This window comes from Panulirus ornatus, chromosome 13 (genome assembly GCF_036320965.1).
Source record: "Panulirus ornatus isolate Po-2019 chromosome 13, ASM3632096v1, whole genome shotgun sequence".
NCBI classification, from domain to species: Eukaryota; Metazoa; Arthropoda; class Malacostraca; order Decapoda; family Palinuridae; genus Panulirus; species Panulirus ornatus.
The window spans coordinates 11,675,773-11,696,258 of NC_092236.1; the positions used below are offsets into that span (position 1 = coordinate 11,675,773).

At 44.9% G+C, this 20,486-nt stretch overlaps 1 long non-coding RNA gene across 1 annotated transcript in view; it reads right to left on the bottom strand.

Moving 5' to 3' along the window:
* Positions 1 to 20,486, bottom strand: part of LOC139752754 (uncharacterized) — a 77,425-nt gene that overhangs the window by 45,867 nt on the left and 11,072 nt on the right. The gene's annotated exons all lie outside the window — the stretch shown is intronic.

A 20,486-nucleotide genomic window follows, 5' to 3' on the forward strand; every position in this document is an offset into this window, starting at 1 on the left:
CGAGACAAATAAGACGAGCCTCCGCTGCCGTATGGACAGGTAGGGGGGAAAAAAAATGCTGGATTATAACGTAGACAAAGGCGCCATGATTGTGGTGGGATCGGAGGGAGCGAGGCGTGCCAACACCATTGTGAAGGTGTGTGTGTGTGTGTGTGTGTGTGTGTGTGTGTGTGTGTGTGCCCCCCCCCCCCCCCCCTCTCACCAGATGCTATCGTCCCGCGCCTGTCATAATGGAGGCGGTCCGTTATTGCCGCCTCGCCAAGGTCTTCACATCCACTTTATCGTCATATCTTTATCAGAATTCTTAGCGGTAAGCAGTCCTGTTTTACCACAGCAGAGGATTTTTACCGTCGAAGAACGCGTATTGTGTTGAGGTTCGGGAGCATAAGTGGCGGGTGGGATCTTCGTCCGAGGTGCTTAATGAACCGATCGCAATTGAGTTAAAAGATCAGGCTCTCGGCATGGCCGCGCAGTTTACGGGAAACTCAGGTTTGCGCGCACCGCCAAGTACGTTAACAGATCTGTTATTGTGTTAGTTAAAGAGTTAAAGTGGCTTGTCTCGTACATTTTGCGCCACAAGATACTCATCTTTGACTTATCTTAAGTTGTATCGTTAACCCCAGCTCCCCAGTCACCCCCTGCCAACCACCGTCACCCCTGCGCCTCCCACCATCACCCCCTGCGCCTCCCGCTATCACCCTTGCCCCGATCATCGCCCCCTGCGCCTCCCGCTATCACCCTTGCCCCGATCATCGCCCCCCCCTGCTCCTCGCCGTCACCCCTGCCCCACTATTACCGTTACCCTCACCATCACTCCTGCCCCTCACAGTCACCCCTTGCCCCTCATTATCACCCCTGTCTCCCCATTATTACCCTTGCCCTCACCATCACCTGAGCTCAGCTTCTTACCATAAAGCCCACCATTACCGGGCATGACCGTGCGCTACCTCCACAATACAATGCCCCCTCCCTCCCCCTCCCTCCCCACACACCACTGCTCTCCCCTGGCACCAGAAGCCAGCCCCCCCCCCCTCTCACATGCCCTCAGGCATCAAGACCCCCTCCCCCTCCCCACCACCTTCCCAGCCTCCCCTTTCCCCCCAGCTGATGATTTTATCTCCCTGTAGAAAGCCCCGGAGAGCGTCACAGGTTGTTGGTCCCAGCGTGACGGAGAATTTAATCACCGCCCCGTCCGCTGTCCCACTTGATGCCAACCTGTGGCACAACATTTACCCCCCGCCCCCCCTCACAAGTTAGATTTTATCTGGCGAATACGTTTCACTGACTCCCTGTATTGTGGAAGCTCATTGTATCGGCTGGATTTTGTAAGATGTGGACGGTAAGATGCATGTTACGCACTGTTGCCCAGATTTTTTAATATAATCGTTGACTTCAGGACCCATGTATGTGTGCCTTTGAAATCCGTTTCTTTGATTGTGCCCAAAATCCTATTCAGAATTGAGGAAACTGACCTCACAGACAAGGATATGCAAGCCAGGTCATATGTGTCGGCTTAAACATTTGAAAATTCTCACAAGTATAAGTATTTTTCTATCTTCTCATTAACTCCAGTAAAAGTACATTCATGGATCCTTCGTCTGCAAGTCATAATGATTCTTATATATTTTCTTTCTTTCTTTCATACTATTCGCCATTTCCCGCGATAGCGAGGTAGCGTTAAGAAGGACTGGGCTTTTGAGGGAATATCCTCACCTGGCATCCTTCTCTGTTCCTTTCTTTTGGAAAATTAAAAAAAAAAAAAAAAAAAACGAGATGGGAGGATTTCCAGCTCCCCGCTCCCTTCCCTTTTAGTCGCCTTTTACGACACGCAGGGAATACGTGGGAAGTATTCTTTCTCCCCTATCCCCAGGGTATATATATATATATATATATATATATATATATATATATATATATATATATATATATATATATAATTTCTCACCATCTGGTATGTTTAACTACCCATGAATTAATACCTGGTAGAACATAGCTCCGACCCTCTCCTATTGATACGTGATGCAACATAGCTACGACCCCTCTCTGTTAATACACGATACAACACAGCTCCGACCATTTCTGTTTATACATGATTCATCATAGCCCACGACCATCTTTGTTAATCCATGATCCAACATAGCACCGATCTTTTCCATCAGTGCGCGATACAACATGGCTGCAACCATCTCTATCAATGCATGATTCAACATAATACTGACCCTCTACGTTAAGTTAATGCATGATTCAGTCGTCAGGCGGACCCCGGGTCACACATGGGAGCGTGGACTTGCGATCGGTCGCCAGGGTTTCATGTCCACCATCATCTTGTGTGGGATGAGCAAAGAAATATGAGACTCGTCATTGTTATTAAAGAAAATGAACGCGTTTTCTTTACTGTTCTTGTGGTATTATTAAACATCGCTTGTGCTATTTGGGTAGATGGCATTTAGTCTGAGGTGATATGGAAGCGGGATCTTTCTTATATCTCTCGTATTTTTTCACCGTAACACACGATGTCTCAGCGGGTGGAAAGGTCACAGGGCAGATCGTGAGATGAGAGTGCCATCCCAGATAAGGTTCAGGTGACTGCATGAGAACCTTGGGGAGGGGTGGGGGGTGAGAGAGAGAGAGAGAGAGAGAGAGAGAGAGAGAGAGAGAGAGAGAGAGAGAGAGAGAGAGAGAGAGAGAGAGAGAGAGAATATGAGAAAGTTCCCTGCGTCCGAGATTAATATGAGAATGAGGGAGAAGAGGTACAATGGACTGGCGATGTTTTTACCGGGCGTATTTTGAAGCAGACGTCGACTTTCTCGCATTCTGCCGTCCGTCCCGGCTTAACCCGGGTATCTCCCAGCTTTACTCCCGGGGACCATTGTTCTTCCAGTTTGAGAGAGTACATCGTGCCCAATGGTGTGCGTATAACTTTTGATTTGGCATACATACCTGCTTAGGGGTATACGAGATACGTGTGTGTGTGTGTGTGTGTGTGTGGCATACATACCTGCCCAGGGGTATACGAGATACGAGTGTGTGGCGTATATACCTGCCAAGTGGTATGCGAGAGACGTGTGTGTGGCGTACATACCTGCCCAGGGGTACACGAGATACGTGTGTGTGTGGCATACATACCTGCCCAGGGGTATACGAGATACGTGTATGTGGCATACATACCTGCCCAGGGGTATACGAGATAATTATGCCTGGCCAACGTACCTGCCCAGGATTATTCGAGATACTCATTTCTGGCATATATACCTGCACAGGGATATACGAAATAGTTATATCTGACATATACACTTGGAGTATACGAGATTCTTATATGAAGTCTACACGACCTACCTAGGGATAGGTACAGTACTCATATCTGGCGTTTCAGAGAGACCTTAGTCTGTTGCCATTGTAGAGGGAAATAGACCATTGTTAAATGCACCAAAGGAGGTTTTGTTCTAAGACGTGACATCAGTGGATAGTGCGTCCGTCCTTAAGAGGAGAGTGTGGGTGCTTCAGCCACAGGGTCCTATGGACAGTGGAGCTAGATTGTGATGCATCTCCCCCGACTTGGCCCACGCTCGTATAGTCACGCGTTACCTGCTTTCCCACGACCAGCTCTGCTTGTACACTTTCATCTGGACCTCGTGAGTGCGAAGGTACGTCTCGAACTCGACGGTACCAACCGTGAGTATGATGGTCCGGCTTTTGACTTTACCTCTAAGGATTATACCACCTTCTCACAACCAAGGCTCGTGCCCTCATGCTAGGCGTCTCAAAAGTTTTACCCCTCCATCCATGACAAGACAGGTTTCTTGAGACCGTGAATGGTTTCGAGAGTCATATTAAATACCTTCAGTTCTTAAAGATTTTATTAGGTCGATCAGAACAGCTTGACGTAAACGGCCTTGATTATCCAGGCAGTCGAAAGGCCTAAGGCCCAAATAACTAACAGCCATCACAGGGACGAGAGATGCTACTCTGCTCTCTCGGTCTTAGCACGAGTGAATCGGTTCATTCTTAGGTGAGGGGGTTTGGTAACCTTGACACTTCACTTCTTTCTCTCATTGCACGCCTCATTATAGCTGATGTTGTGAAAGCGAACTAAATCCATATTCTCGTACCGCAATTAGTAAACAGGTAGAGGATTTAGTAGCCCAGATGCTCAGAGCCAGACAGTCTGAATGAAACGAATCAAAAATTGGAAGTTCGTAGGCCAGCCATCAAGGATTTATGGAACAAATGAAGGTATTTTCAATCAGTTCTGGAAACCGGTATGATACATATATTACAGGGATTCTCGTATAAACGAGTTAGAATAGGAGTAAGTCTTGTGTTTGAGACTAAAAAAATGTGGACGTCGGACCGACCTGGTGTAGTAGATTACGGTGTTCCTCATACAGGTCTTGCGAGAGTGGCTTGATCTAATACCTCTCGATATTGTGGGGGAAGAATCCCCCGTTGACAATCTCCAGTTCAGAAAATGTCACATTGTGATTCTGGGGATTTTTAAGTCTTTGAAAAGCGAGCGTGAAGTTGCTGATGACGTTCAGATTATAAAGGGCGTAGTGGTGGTGGTGAGGGCTTTGGGAATGATGTAATTTTTTTTAAGTTCTTTGACGAGAAATACAAGGACGTAGGTATTAGCCAGCCGGGTGATAATGGTAAGCTTAGGTTTTTTTTTGAACCTGCTGGGGGAAAGAATTAGTAAGAGAGTGGTCCAGGCGCAAGTCTAAGGAGGAAGACTTTTGATGTGTAAACGCTCATGTAATCAGTGAAAGGGAAGGAAGAGGTGTGATCTGAAGCAGCCAGGGACACTGGGGACACACCAGGAAGGTGTCTGACAGCTTCTGCTGTTAGATTTTCTGACATGCTATTGCACTGACATCAAAGAGGAGACGATTGTCACAGTGACCAAGGCCGACGATATCATGAGATTGGCGAGACAGGAGCAAAGATTTGTGAATAATTGTCATCCGAAAACGGAGCGATGAGATGGAGCAGAAGCGGGTATGAAGGATGACCAAGAGAAATCAGAGGGATGATGCTGGCCAGACGAAGAGAGGAAGTAAACATGACATTGTATGGCGTGACACTTGGAAATATAGGAAACTTCAGGTATCTGGGATTGTGATAGGTAGAGAAAGAAGGAAAGTGGACTTGGAAGTTGATAGAAGAACTGATGGCTTTTCAAGGACTGCAGGAATATCTGCACTGTAGAGAGACTTGTATATCCCAAGAAGGTAGAGAGTACACACCCAGTCATCAACAGGGATCATCACCTCTCGGTGTGGAGGCTCGGGAGCCTCACGACCAAAACTAAAAGTAAATTACAGGCGTCGGGGATGCGGGTGTTGAGGCCGATAAATGGACTCACACGAATGGACTCGCTGGAGGAATGACGACAAAAGGAATGACCTTGGAACCACTTTTGTCCTTTTGTGTCGAGAGTTCAGTTGAGGTGGCAGGGTCACGTCAGGAGAACTTACCCGGCAGGATTTTCTACAAGTGGGCAGTTGGAGGGTATGAGATCTATGGGAGGAAAAAAGTGATATATTTTCAATAAGAAAGTGTAGTTATGCCGCGAGTGAAAAGTCGCCATCGACACGAGAGCAGCAGAGTAAAGACTTTGTATCTGAGATTTAGTTGAGGCGTAATGTATGTTATTACGTTGGGATGTGACAGGTGATGATATTATTTTCTGATAGTTGCTGCTATTTCGTATTCTGATGGTTGCTGTTATTTCGGTCTTGATCTTACATGAAAAGACTTATTACAGATCAGGTTTTATTCCACAGGTCACATTTGTTCAACAGGGTAAGACTAGATAGAATGTATTTGATTACTTCTTTGATATCACTTGTATGTAATCATTCACAATGTGATTGGTCACTAAGATTCAACACCTGCAACTTTTCATATCGGTAGTATTTATGCTACTCTTTATAACGAGTCTAAATTAAGAAAAAAAGTCTGTCTTTAAAGAAAATATTTGAGCGAGTGGTGGAATATTCGAAAGAAATTAATATATTTTATGAATATAACTGAAGAGAGAAGTACAGTGGTATAATAAACTTATTAAAGTGTAAGTTTAAAGAATCATATGAGAGATCTCACACCTTTACACGGCTGGAAGAAATACATGGGAAGTAAATGAGAGAGAAATGATACTCCGGTGAAATATGTGAAGGGTAAAAGTTCAAGGTAGGTTCCAGGATGGAAAAACCTCAGTATATATTTTCATTAAAGAAAACGCGTGTGACGGTTGGAGGATAACCCAAGTGGTGCGAAGTGATGATGTTCGACTGAGAATTTTATGTAAATTTAACAAAAAATACTTTTATATTGAGGCTGAGGAATACTTTCTCCTAGTTTATAGTTGGGTTTCATAGTTGAGAGGAAATGGGGCTTTAAACAGATGAAGTGTTTAGAAAACTGGAGGCCTTAAACAGGTTTAAGTGAACAGAGGACGGATGGAATTTTTACCAGACGATCAAGGAATATTATCAAGCCGGATATTTTTGGTATATCAGGTAGCTTTTCAGGCGAAGGTTGGTAGTTGACACAACTCTTATGTAAGAAAAACTCCAAAGATCACTGAAAACTCACTGAATAAAGGGGACCGATGTCTTTTTGTATATGATAGAGTGGTATCTAGAATACTACCAGTTAGACAAAATATGAATGAAAGTGTAGCCCTTGATATATTATATTCCGTTTTTTGTGAAACATGTCTATCATAAGTTGATATTTGGATAAGGACGTAGTCTACAGCCTTTGACGGAGTTTTAACGAAATTTCATGCGAAAATACGGAAGATATGGAATTTGTGTAGTTCTTTTGGATGAATTATGTCGTGTTTCTTTTCAGTCTTTTATAAATTGATGGATAGGGGATTACTCCGTTAAGCACCATCCCCTCATACCACATGTATTTTTATCTTCCCACACTCACATGCCTTTAAAGTGACCTTTAAAGGTCAGACCACCGTACCCAGGCGTCGTTCGGTCGTGCTCTAGGTTCATACCGTTTGTGGTTTAGATCCATACAGTCATGTTCTTGGGTCGTACCGTCGTACTTCGCGCCGGCATTGTCCCAGATCGCACTGTCGTGCGCTAGAGTCGCACATCGTTATGTATTGTCGTACCGCCGTGCTTACGGTTCATACCGTCGTGGTCTAAGGTCGTACCTTCGTGCTGGAGGTTCGTACCGTCGCACTCAGAGGAGGAGGTCACACTTGGCCGGTGGCCAGGGCCGTGGCTACAGGCTGTTGAACGCACTAAAATTCTCGGAATAGTGTGACTCATTGTAATGAGACGTTAATGAGCTGTTGGGGATATGTTTCCAGGAGAATTACTGTAGCTATAAATCATGTTCACTGCAAGCGTACTTGGTGATGTAACCTGAAGACAAGTCATTGCTAATGATACACAAGATACTATTGAATAGACGAAACTTATTTATCACAGATGTCGGTACACAAATATCTTTTAAGGTATTCAGACAAGGTTTGAGAAGCATTACCCCATATGCCTGGGACGGACTCGTACCAGCCCGTTTAATATTACCTGAAGAAATTTGATGTTACAGGCATTATTATGTTGTTACTGTTTAAGATGAATTCATTTGTCGCCTTCGTCCAAAGAATGGGTGACAAGTTTTTGGAATCCAGTGGACCATATGTCGCTTGTGAGATATGTTTGATTAAAGGTTGAGTGTAGTTCTTTACATCTATCACGTATCACAGTGAAATTGATAATGCACTAACTGTGTAAGAGATCGAAACCTGTAAATGCAGCACGGATTGTTGGGTAGAAATAACTCTTATGGAGATAGGTTATTATAAGACATAAAGTTTACTGAATCATTCCAGAGTGCATTTGCCTTGAGTTACGTACATGAACCAGGAAGATTCTAGCCAGCTGAGTTCATTGCAAAGTAGTGTCTGTAAAATACGTCTTCTTTTAAAAGTCGCTTGCAAATAATGCACTTACGTAAAGCCTTACTTCACATGGCTGTTTAGCTTGAAGGTGCGTTGAGGAACACTCTTGATGTTAGGCACGTTAATGAATTAAGACAGCTGGCAGTGAACTTGGTACTAAGAAGGATAATATACTACAAATATTTTAGTTTTGCCTCCCGTGAAACAAGCTGTCAACCAGTGTGTATTGGGTAACTGCCACAGGTGTGCCTCGTAAAAGAACGTGGAATATGAACGCTAGTCTTGAATATGCATACCTATAATTTAACGGTCTTTCATTAATGGTAGTTTATGTAAATATGTGAATGTGTAATTGATTATAGAATGTTAATTATGAAAGATATAAGAATTTAAGCCAAAGGGAAATAAAAATCAACCTGCTAGACTTATGGGAGGGAAGCTGTGTCCTGCTGAGGTGGTTATGGTGGGTGTAGTAGTGTCCGCACTTCCTGCCTGTGACGGCACTGAGGGAGATGGTGTGGTGTGAGTCATGAGACGACCTGTTTTAAGGCCTTGGCGGTATGGTGAGATGTTGCTGATAAGTGTAGGACTGATGTGTCTAAGGGCCATGAGGTGTGTGATATGAGGTGTTGCTGACAGTGTGGAGCCGACGACATGTCTGAGGGCCATTAGGGGTGTGATGTGAGGAGTTCCTGACAGTGTAGGACTGACGACCTTCCTGAGGGCCACTCGTACCCTGCTGGCGGCTCTCCTGTGTTGCGTATGTCAACAAAGGCTCGGGCGTGTGGCACAGAAAGCGAGTTGTGTTATTCCAGTACCGTGGACTCTTTAAGAAAGAAATATAGTTGATGAATATAATGGGAATGCATGGCCGCCCATGTTGAGAATCCTGAGTGTGGGCGTGGATGCTTCAGGCTGTTGTTGTCGATGTGAGTTAAGGAAATCCAAACACACGTTCCGTAAGACTGCGCCATCTCGTGAGGTGAAAGCTTGTGTCTGCGATCGTCCTCTGATACTAACGGCAGCGGAATAAGTGAAGTGCACCCCTTGATGATGAGTGTATTAACATATCTGAACTTAAGTTGCTGAACATTTGATATATATATATATATATATATATATATATATATATATATATATATATATATATATATATATATATATTTTTTTTTTTTTTTTTTTTATACTTTGTCGCTGTCTCCCGCGTTTGCGAGGTAGCGCAAGGAAACAGACGAAAGAAGTGGCCCCCCCCCCCCCATACACATGTACATACACACGTCCACACACGCAAATATACATACCTACACAGCTTTCCATGGTTTACCCCAGACGCTTCACATGCCTTGATTCAATCCACTGACAGCACGTCAACCCCTGTATACCACATGACTCCAATTCACTCTATTCCTTGCCCTCCTTTCACCCTCCTGCATGTTCAGGCCCCGATCACACAAAATCTTTTTCACTCCATCTTTCCACCTCCAATTTGGTCTCCCTCTTCTCCTCGTTCCCTCCACCTCCGACACATATATCCTCTTGGTCAATCTCTCCTCACTCATTCTCTCCATGTGCCCAAACCATTTCAAAACACCCTCTTCTGCTCTCTCAACCACGCTCTTTTTATTTCCACACATCTCTCTTACCCTTACGTTACTTACTCGATCAAACCACCTCACACCACACATTGTCCTCAAACATCTCATTTCCAGCACATCCATCCTCCTGCGCACATCTCTATCCATAGCCCACGCCTCGCAACCATACAACATTGTTGGAACCACTATTCCCTCAAACATACCCATTTTCGCTTTCCGAGATAATGTTCTCGACTTCCACACATTTTTCAGTAATTTACCTCGTAGTAAATATTCGTAGAAGCGGATTCTCTAAGGGTTACGTTAGTCTTGAAGTATGTAATGTCTAATGTTTCAAGAGTACTGTATCACGTAGGTATATGAACCGGCAAGTTTGATCGATTTAACATCACCGTTTGGATATGGGTTCGTTTTGGTATGAGATAGGTGACGTTCATTTCGATACCTCTTAACATTTACCTATAATGTGATGGATAGTCAGGTGGAGAGGTGGGCAAGTGGTGGTGGATGACACCTGTATGATCATTAGCGTGCTACACACACCTGGGCCATACGGAAGGGGCCGTGGGTCGACACTGGCGGGTAATTCACTGAACATCCGTTCCCATTCGCGCTCCTTCCCTTCCCACCAGAATCTGTCCATCATGAGAACCCTGCTGCCGATCACCATACTACCCTCCTTGCGGATCACCAACCCTACTGCACGACCACCAGATCACCAACTGCACAGCTCAGTCATTCGAGCAGCGTAGATAACGTAATTACTCTGTTGACATGCAACAAATATTACCGCAAACAGGCCAGCAGGTGCAACTTGCTGAGCCTAGCATGTGTGGCCTCCGTCACTAACAATTTGCAACCAATGGCACTGAAGTGTGTGGAGATACGTACAATGATTTGTGTACAGAATATAGATGCTAACCCCTCAAATCCTTGCAGGAACAATGCCAACATTTTGACTTAATGATAGCTAGGCTTTGCTGAAGTGAATGTAAACAAGTATGGCGTCCGAAACTCACTTCGGTGGAGGGCAGAGTATCGCATTTGTCTCGCGTATTTATTTTACTTTTACTATAGAAACTGGCACTAGTAACCTGGTCAAGGCCAGTAAGACGAATAGTACACCTTGAGAAGCCGTCAAGGAGGTGGAAGTGGAGCTTAGATTTTCACACGTGGAGGGAACACTTAACGTTTAAGTTGAATAGCGTAACCTCACCTTCGATCGCCAGGTCGACTAGTCTTACGGAAGATACACCAAGTTGCCACTTTTAGAGATAACAGCAGAAAAGCAAGATAGATTCACAGAATTTACATTTCGTATGTAAATAACTTTCAGAAATATCATGACAGCTGAGTCTCAGTTTGTTTTGTTTGCCGAATCTCTTTGTACTGACATAACTTTTGATGTTGTGAATCTTTAATAATAACACGTGTATCGTCTAAAAGATAATTGTAAATTTTCCCTTGTAAAATGAATAGGATGGAGCAGCTTTATCCAACATGGACCAAGTATTAAATACGAGAAAATTTATGATGTGTCACATGCGGAAAATGTAATGTTTTGAGTTGCTTTTGCGTATAAGGGAATGTTTCTTTGTTGAGGGGATGCTGAGTTAGAGATTATATTGTGATGTGGGTTCTGGTGATTATGTTCAAGCCAGTTGGTGCACCAGGAGGTGGTTGCATATGCGAACACTGTTAACCATAGGTGGAAGTGCTAACCATCGCCTTGTGAATAATTCATACATCAGTTGAATATGCATTCACGTATACGTAGGTCTACAGCCTACCTCAGTGTTGGTTAACCACTCTGCCGCTCACTTGACAGGGTCGTTGAATTTTTTCTCTTTGTGATTGATGTGTTTCCGTATTTTTTTTTTTTTCATCCGCCTCCAGTGATATACATCACAGCAGCAATACTTAAGGTCAGCCTCTCGATTAGTGTAATTATCCTGCATGCCATTTCCGCGGTGTTTATACGACATGGGAGGTGCGCATGGTGTATATCGTACCTTACCTACCACCATCATAAGAGGACATTTCTCACCATAACCACAACGTAACCAGTCGGAGTGTACAGCCCGCTTCACAACAAAGGTTGTTCGGTCGTAAAAAATAAAAGAATACAAGGACTTAGGATTAGGCGGGTTCAGTTATGTACGGGGAAGGTGGAGCTCCTGAGGGCCTAGGTATGACGGGCCCTGCGCACGGTGCCTAACGCACATTAGTTCGAGTAAGTGACCTGGATAGTGGACGCAACATCCCACTGATTCGTAGGACAGTGATCAGAAGGAGCTGCTGGGGCAGTGATTCCTCACGCCTCGTCCACCACCTGTTGCACAGCTCGCTGTATGTACCCGCCCACCACCACCACCACACAACCCGCAGGGAAAATGAATATCTGATAATGATAAACACCATCACGAATAATAAAGTAAATAATAATGTTAATGATAATTGTATTAATTTTGATATGAATGAAATTAATAATAATGATAATTATGATAATAATAATAATAATTTTTTTTTTTTTTTTTGCCGCTGTCTCCCGCGTTTGCGAGGTAGCGCAAGGAAACAGACGAAAGAAATGGCCTAACCCACCCCCATACACATGTATATACATACGTCCACACACGCAAATATACATACCTACACAGCTTTCCATGGTTTACCCCAGACGCTTCACATGCCCCGATTCAATCCACTGACAGCACGTCAACCCCGGTATACCACATCGCTCCAATTCACTCTATTCCTTGCCCTCCTTTCACCTTCCTGCATGTTCAGGCCCCGATCACACAAAATCTTTTTCACTCCATCTTTCCACCTCCAATTTGGTCTCCCTCTTCTCCTCGTTCCCTCCACCTCCGACACATATATCCTCTTGGTCAATCTTTCCTCACTCATTCTCTCCATGTGCCCAAACCATTTCAAAACACCCTCTTCTGCTCTCTCAACCACGCTCTTTTTATTTCCACACATCTCTCTTACCCTTACGTTACTTACTCGATCAAACCACCTCACACCACACATTGTCCTCAAACATCTCATTTCCAGCACATCCATCCTCCTGCGCACCACTCTATCCATAGCCCACGCCTCGCAACCATACAACATTGTTGGAACCACTATTCCTTCAAACATACCCATTTTTGCTTTCCGAGATAATGTTCTCGACTTCCACACATTCTTCAAGGCCCCCAGAATTTTCGCCCCCTCCCCCACCCTATGATCCACTTCCGCTTCCATGGTTCCATCCGCTGCCAGATCCACTCCCAGATATCTAAAACACTTCACTTCCTCCAGTTTTTCTCCATGCAAACTCACTTCCCAATTGACTTGACCCTCAACCCTACTGTACCTAATAACCTTGCTCTTATTCACATTTACTCTTAACTTTCTTCTTTCACACACTTTACCAAACTCAGTCACCAGCTTCTGCAGTTTCTCACATGAATCAGCCACCAGCGCTGTATCATCAGCGAACAACAACTGACTCACTTCCCAAGCTCTCTCATCCCCAACAGACTTCATACTTGCCCCTCTTTCCAAAACTCTTGTATATATATATGGTATGGTATTTTTGGAGTGTACTTACGTATATACGAAATACCAGGCAACCGGAGTGTAAAACTATATTTCCTTAACACACACGCAAGAGTAATTATACAAACCCTCGCACGCTTGGATAACATCCGACAGCGTGGGTGGAAGATACTGCACTGTTCTCAACGTTTGCCACCTAAAATCTCTTAGCAGTCCGACTGATTAGGTTTATATACTTTACAGCTATTAAAGGTTGGTGTTATGATTAGGATGTCGGCTTTGCTCACATCTGGCAACACGTAGTGATGTCTCTCGTTCAGATACTTTACCCTTTCAGGGTTGTCAATAGGTTATCGTGAGATGGAGAAGAGCAAGGTGAGGTCGGAGGTCGACGGGATCGGTGGGCTGGTGCCTCCTGCTGGCTGCTTGATGGTTCACCAAAGTTTATTTTGTATGAGTAAAGATCACTTCTCACTTATTGGTTTTTTTAATGTTTTACTACTTTCTGATATTTTCATCTCACTTATTTTGAATATCTTACTACTTTCTGATATTTTCATCTCACTTATTTTGAATATCTTACTACTTTCTGATATTTTCATAACTGAATACGGCCTTTTTATATTATTATTATTTGCTACAACATTATCACCAGTCGTTCTTTCTACTGGTGATTGGGTCTTACTGACACCACGCTGTTAAACTGACGTCTTGCTGAGGGTCTACACCGTGGGCGGTGTGTGGCGTCATGTTCAGTAAGCTTGGTCGTGTTCTTGATACGTCATCATGGTACGAGAGACGACCTGGACCTGACCACCCCCAGCGGCTCCACCATGGGTGTCGGAGGTTGATCACGTATATGAATTTATATATATATATATATATATATATATATATATATATATATATATATATATATATATATATATATATATATATATTGCATTTAGACTATGTAATAATTTAGCAAGTACAAGCTTTTAAACAAGCATCAGTCAGGATATGCTTGTTGTACTGACATTTACATCTGTGTTGAGTGTATTATGCAGACATGATGAGGGGCGTGACCCAACCAGCCAAAGGGGAACACCTTGCATCGTTAGGCTGCACCAGAGGTTGCCTGTCATCTTCATTGGCGTGTGTATCTCTATTGTCTTGTTGGTTCACAATGTCCTGGCTGTGCGCACAGGCAGGCGTGGACATAACCTCGCCTTATTTATGTATGATTGCTCATTGATGTATCTCATTAATGACCGTAGAGCCTCTGTCCAGACCTGTAATATCTTGGGTAATCAGTCAGTAATGTCACAGAGTTCTTGTGAATAGTTGCCTCCAGTGTGCGAGGCAGTGAGGTACGTAGGCAGTTTCTTTGATGTCGTTGTGCCACCAAACTATTTCTTACAGCAGTATTTTCTATACATCTACAGCGTTCTTAGTCGCATGGAAACAGTCTTTATTTTGATAACGTACAGGAATCTGTTCCACATGGGAACGTTGCTTACAAAACATCAGTCATCGTGCTGACATTATTTGTCGTCTGTTATCGTTGTACGAACGTCTGTCATACGCCCAGACCATCACATACCTTGTGGCTCTGTTCGTGTGTTCATGGGTTTTGAAGACTCACTAAGGGCAGTAAAATCATTCGTAACTTCCTGTCCGACAAGGTTTCTTGAAAAGCTCTTGCTTTTGTATTTTATATATATATATATATATATATATATATATATATATATATATATATATATATATATATATATATATATTATCCCTAGGGATAGGGGAGAAAGAATACTTCTCACGTATTCCCTGCGTGTCGTAGAAGGCGACTAAAAGGGGAGGGAGCGGGTGGCTGGAAATCCTCCCCTCTCTTGTTTTTTTTTTTAATTTTCCAAAAGAAGGAACGGAGAAGGGGGTCAGGTGAGCATATTCCCTCTAAGGCCCAGTTCTCTGTTCTTAACGCTACCTTGCTTACGCGGGAAGTGGCAAATAGTATGAAAAAAAAAAAAAAAAAAAAAAAAATATATATATATATATATATATATATATATATATATATATATATATATATATATATATATATATATATATATAACTGTACATGCGATATTCTTTGTTTCTGACGAGGAGGACTTCAGAGTACACTATGGGGTTAGACAGACTTTAGAGACAGGAGTTATGAGACAGTATACAGGGGCACCGGACGCGAGGGGTGGCCCGGTGCACTCGTACCCCATGGTTTCCGGGTTGGAGGTGGGTTTCGGCAGGATGTTCAGTTGTGAGCGTCTTGGTCGGCCGTCGTAATGAGGCCTCGGGCGAAAGTAACACCTGCTATGAACGGCCAAGTTTGGATATTCGTTTTTGCAGTGGCGGATCGAACTACACTCCCGTGTCTGTTTCAAAGTGCCCCGGCCTGTCGCTTAAGGTAGAATCATAGATTCTAACATCAGTATTTCATATTGGCTCCGACTACTTCATGGCCGCCTGTCTGTGAGACCGAGATATGGTTCTCTTCATTAGCTCAGGAAAAAAAACCCGAATATCTCTAGATGTGATTGGTTTGGGTGAGGAGTATTGGGAATCTGAGCTTAGTATAATCACTGCAGATTTGATCGTTTGCGAAATTAACGTAGTAATTGTACAGGTCTTACGCTCGTTAAGATGAACCTGTCGTATTGAAAGACCAAATTGAATCTTTTGAAAGTTCTGACGGTACGAAACTGCTTTGTACGTTGCTACAAACATCGGCATCTGATAGTACCCATCTCATGGGGGTCTGGCTTCATGCAACCATAGCATAGTGCACGCGGAGTCAGATATTGACAGTTTTTAATCTTGTTTCGTCGTAAATTGAGATGGGTCTATGATTTGAATCTACTTCAACCCGTAAAGAGAATGAAACGAGGACTTCAGAAACAGTAAACTGGGGTCATCGTAGTCCATTCTCTGCACTTTGAATTCCTGGAGAGTCAAGGTGTAGACTGGGGCCGGTAAGGGTCGCAATTACACCCATAATTTGTGTGTAGTTTTATGTAGTATTATACAGAAAGTAGATGTGACTAGTAAGATGCATATGACGTGCCTCCCGCTTGTCCTGTATTTGGCCAGGTACAAGATAATATCCAGGTCCCAGGTGATGGGCTGAGTAAGTAATGGTGTTGAGGCAGAGGAAGGGGAGTGGAGGGGGTGGTCGAGTTGTTAGCCTATCCGGTATGGAAGGAAGTTGACCGTGTCGCCACATACCGTCCCCATTATTATTCCTCTGAAACTCTGTGAGTATAAGGGTCTATCCCCCCTTTGGTACGACAGGGCAACCCCATAAGTACGAAGACTTAACACCGTGAGTGTAGGTGATTAACCCTTTGATTACGACGACCTAACCCGCTTGGCTACGACGAGTTAATCCCTTGCCTACGACAAACTAACTCTTTGAGTGTACGACTACTTAACCCTTTCGCTGCGACACCATAACTCCTTGACTATGACGACCTAACCTCTTGAATCCGACGATTCAACCCGGAATACAGTGACTTCAGTCATCGTATCCAAGGTTTGAATTAGCGTACTCAAATGTGTTTAAGTCGTGATACTTGTCATACTGAGACGTTGTACACAGGGCGTTCCGTCGTCATACTCAAGGTGCTTAGATCATTCTCAAGGTGTTAAGTCATCGTGATTAAGGTGTGAAACGACTCAGGCAGTAATGGACTGTCTACGGTTGACATATTGCTCGTCTGCAAGAAGTTAGTGTGTAACCTGTGCTGACCCGGGTTCGTAGGGACATTGAGTGACGCGTGTTGTCTCGTCTTAGGGTAAAGTCTTGTCATGGTTGACACCGTAGAGTTCTCAGAAGAAAATGGCGGCCAGTGAGGTGAGCAGGGAGCGATGTTGTGTGGGCGAGGGGACGGAGGGGAGGTGGGGGGGGGGGGATTATCAGGAGAGCTGGTGCGATAGGCAGGTGAGTGAGTGGAGTGCACGATGTCCTCACGCCTCCAATTTATGTTGCAACAGCTCACCTCGCTCAGGACACCGGGCACGACTGTGTGTAATTGTGGTTAGGTGGGGACTTTTAACTTATTCAGTGTCAGGCGCGGAATTTTCTATGACTCTTGCACCATTAACTCGGGTTATTAGCTTGCGGTATCGCAAGTTATTCTGGCCGTGTACACCGGCATCCTGATGAGGCGAGATGACACCACTACCCCAGTCTCCTCCGTCAGCACTACCACCACCACCACCACTACCACCATTCCCTTACCACCTTCCACTATCCCGTTCATCAGTGCCACCGTTCTCACTTCTATGACCATCATTTCCCCCCCACATCACTCCCAACTAGCACCTTCAATGCGAATCATCTCACCGCTGCCGCCACCACCACCACCGTAACCCGCGAATTACACCGTCCTCACCACCATCCCCAACAGTGACGCTGCCCACACCTCGCCTTGCACCACCACCATAGGCACACGAGCATCACTGCTATCACAGATGATATCGTCCCCACCATTATTGCCGGAGTATCACCACCACTATTACCACCACTATCGACGCATGACTTACACCGCCACTATCACAGTCACTACCAATATCAGTGCTACTTCGAACAGGATCATCAGTAGATTTGCCTCAACTTCCACCGGTACTGTTGTCATCAGTGCTGCCAACACTGTCACCACCATTACCAACTCGTTTATCACCATCACCAACTCTGCCACCGCCGAGAGCGCTGTTGCCACGCTTGCCAAAATTCTACCTCGGTAGCCTCCACTAGCACCGTAGTCTGGACCCTGTCATCTGCCGCTCTTCGTACCCTCCTTGCAGTTACCTCATCACGGGCGGTAAACCGAGGACTCAGAAAGCTAGAATCTAGACGCGCATACTAGAGGCAGAGGTTGGCAGGTGTGCCCGCGTGTACCGCTGATTACATTACCCGCCAGGTTCTGCCTTATCTAAATAACAAGCCTCCGTCGCCCTCATCAGGAGTCGGACCGGCGCGGTGCGGCAGCCGCCCGACCCGGCCGCCGCTGCTGCTGCTGCTTGGCTCCGGCACCCTGAGGCCTGGTCCGCTGCGGCGGCGCCTGCGTCACCTAGAGGTCTTGCACCAGGATGGTGGGGTTAGTTGCCCGAGGCGTTGGGGGTCACGCTGAACGATGCTACCCGAAGAAGTAACAACAGATGGACCCGCGGCAGAAACGCTTGATGGATGATATGTCTCGTGAGTGAGCGGAGGGGAATGTTGGATGGCGCTTTGCTCAAGAGCCTCACTCGCATCTAATCTCAACCGCTGTGACGGAGAAATTTGGCCCATTTTCAGTAAAAGCTTACCATGGCTTGTTGATTTGATCCCAGTTCCTTCCCGCTGCATTACTTGATTGTGAGAGGCATAAAAACCAGATTAATATAGGGTGGAGAAATGCTATTGATTTGTATATGTGTAGCTATTCGTTAAATTAGCCGGTATCATCATTCGCTGGCGTGTGACTGGCAGAAGGAACAGCAGTACCCTGAGTATCCGCCTGTGATTGGTTGGACTACCTCACACGTTAATTGCCGGTCTCTGACGTGCTACAAGTACACAACGACCGCCTTCATTTGCAACTACCAGTTAACCTCTTGAGTAATCTACAAGTTTCCTGCGCTGAAGCTGCAGATCGCGTACCTTGCCATTGCCTATGTATTTACTTCCTTCTGAGCTGGAGAGTTGGTAGGAGGAACCTCGATGTACCCAGAAGTCCTGACGGTACCATATCCCAGTGAACCAGAGCTAGAATGACCAGAAGACTGGTAACTTTACGTGGGTAACCTTTCGTCATCGTGATACAAAGGCGTGTTATGGGTTGTGTGTGTGTATACATTGCTGGTGGTTGTGATCGTGGCAGCAATGTTGTCTTGTGGCTGTATCCTTGGAACTGCACGCCTTGAGATCCTGGCACGACATCAACTCTCTTTGAACTGATTTTTGGTTTATAACGAGAACACCACACATGCACTGTGAGACGACAGATGGCTTGATATTATATGACTAGCGTTTTATAGAAAATCTATCAGTGGATGAGAATTTTCAAAAACTAAAGAGTTTCTTTTTTTCTATAGGTTCAGCGCTGGAGTGAATCTTAATGCCCGTTACTCCCCTGCCTCTCCCTTTAACTCGCATGGTGAGTGAATTTTTTTCCCACCTCCCTGAGCGTTACACAGGAGAGGGAATCTCTTCATATCCTTACTTAAACACCTTGACCTCTGAAGGCCCCTACTTACTGTCCAAACAAATGACTGGTTTAAGAAAATACGCAACATTTGTGTAATGATTGTACTGCTACAACGAGGGAGGGAGGGAGGGAACTTCCATTCCTATATTAGCACCATATAATGAAGATGTAAATCATAGACTCCGTCCATAAACCGTGAACCAGAGGAGTGAACACTAGACCCTGTATACCCTCCCACCTGCCGCTCGAATCTCATTCTCTGAGTCCTCTATTCAGTACCCGAACCTTGCAGTGATTGAGGGAACCATGCACGTAGCGTTCGAACCTTTTTGCTGGGGAAGTGAACTTGCACCCACTGACCGAATCTTGCGAGCCATCCTTCCTTAAACAAGACATTACAAGATCACACCTGCGGTCATCCCTGCCTCATTCCTCCATTCTGAGCTTCTGTTTATACCTTGCTTGGGTGTCTAACGTACTGGCTTGGTCTGTATGTGCCCGTGGATGCCATAGCCTTACCAGAAGGGCCTTAGTTACCGTAGACTTTGCAGTGTAATGGGAATCGGCTACATCTACTGTTTGCATTATCCTGCCTGTTACGAACGAGTCGCCAGCGGCTCCAGGAAGCTAGAAATTGTATAGAACTATGACGATAATAGAGACTTGGGGAGAGAGACCAACACACACACACACACACACACACACACACACACACACGCAGTGTGGCAGAGAGAGTGGTGGAGATGCCACTAGGTGAGCGTGGCCACCACTTGACACCACACCACACACTGAGAGAAAACCAGATGATAACTTTTATCGGTGGCGCTCTGTGAACGGTTTCCGTTCTGGGCCCCTCCTGATAACCAGGTATTATTCCTGTATTGTGTCTGGAGTGAGAGGTGCGTGAATGGCCAGAGAGGGGGGGGGGGGGGGACGATAGTTAATAGACATAGTAGCACCAGTTTACCTTATTAGATTCAGAATTATCTCTCGTAATCAGATCTTTACGTCTGCCTTCGTTAGTAATAACGATGGAAATTGCGGAAGGTTCTTTGCCCACCTCAAACTCCTTTTGGCAAATTGATGGCAGAATTTTCAGATGTGAGTCTGTCTGTCTTACTGCTGGACGGGTCACCGCAAACCAGTGGAAGGATCGAATGTAGAAAACAGAATTCTCGAATTGCATGTTTTTTGATCCATTATTATTAT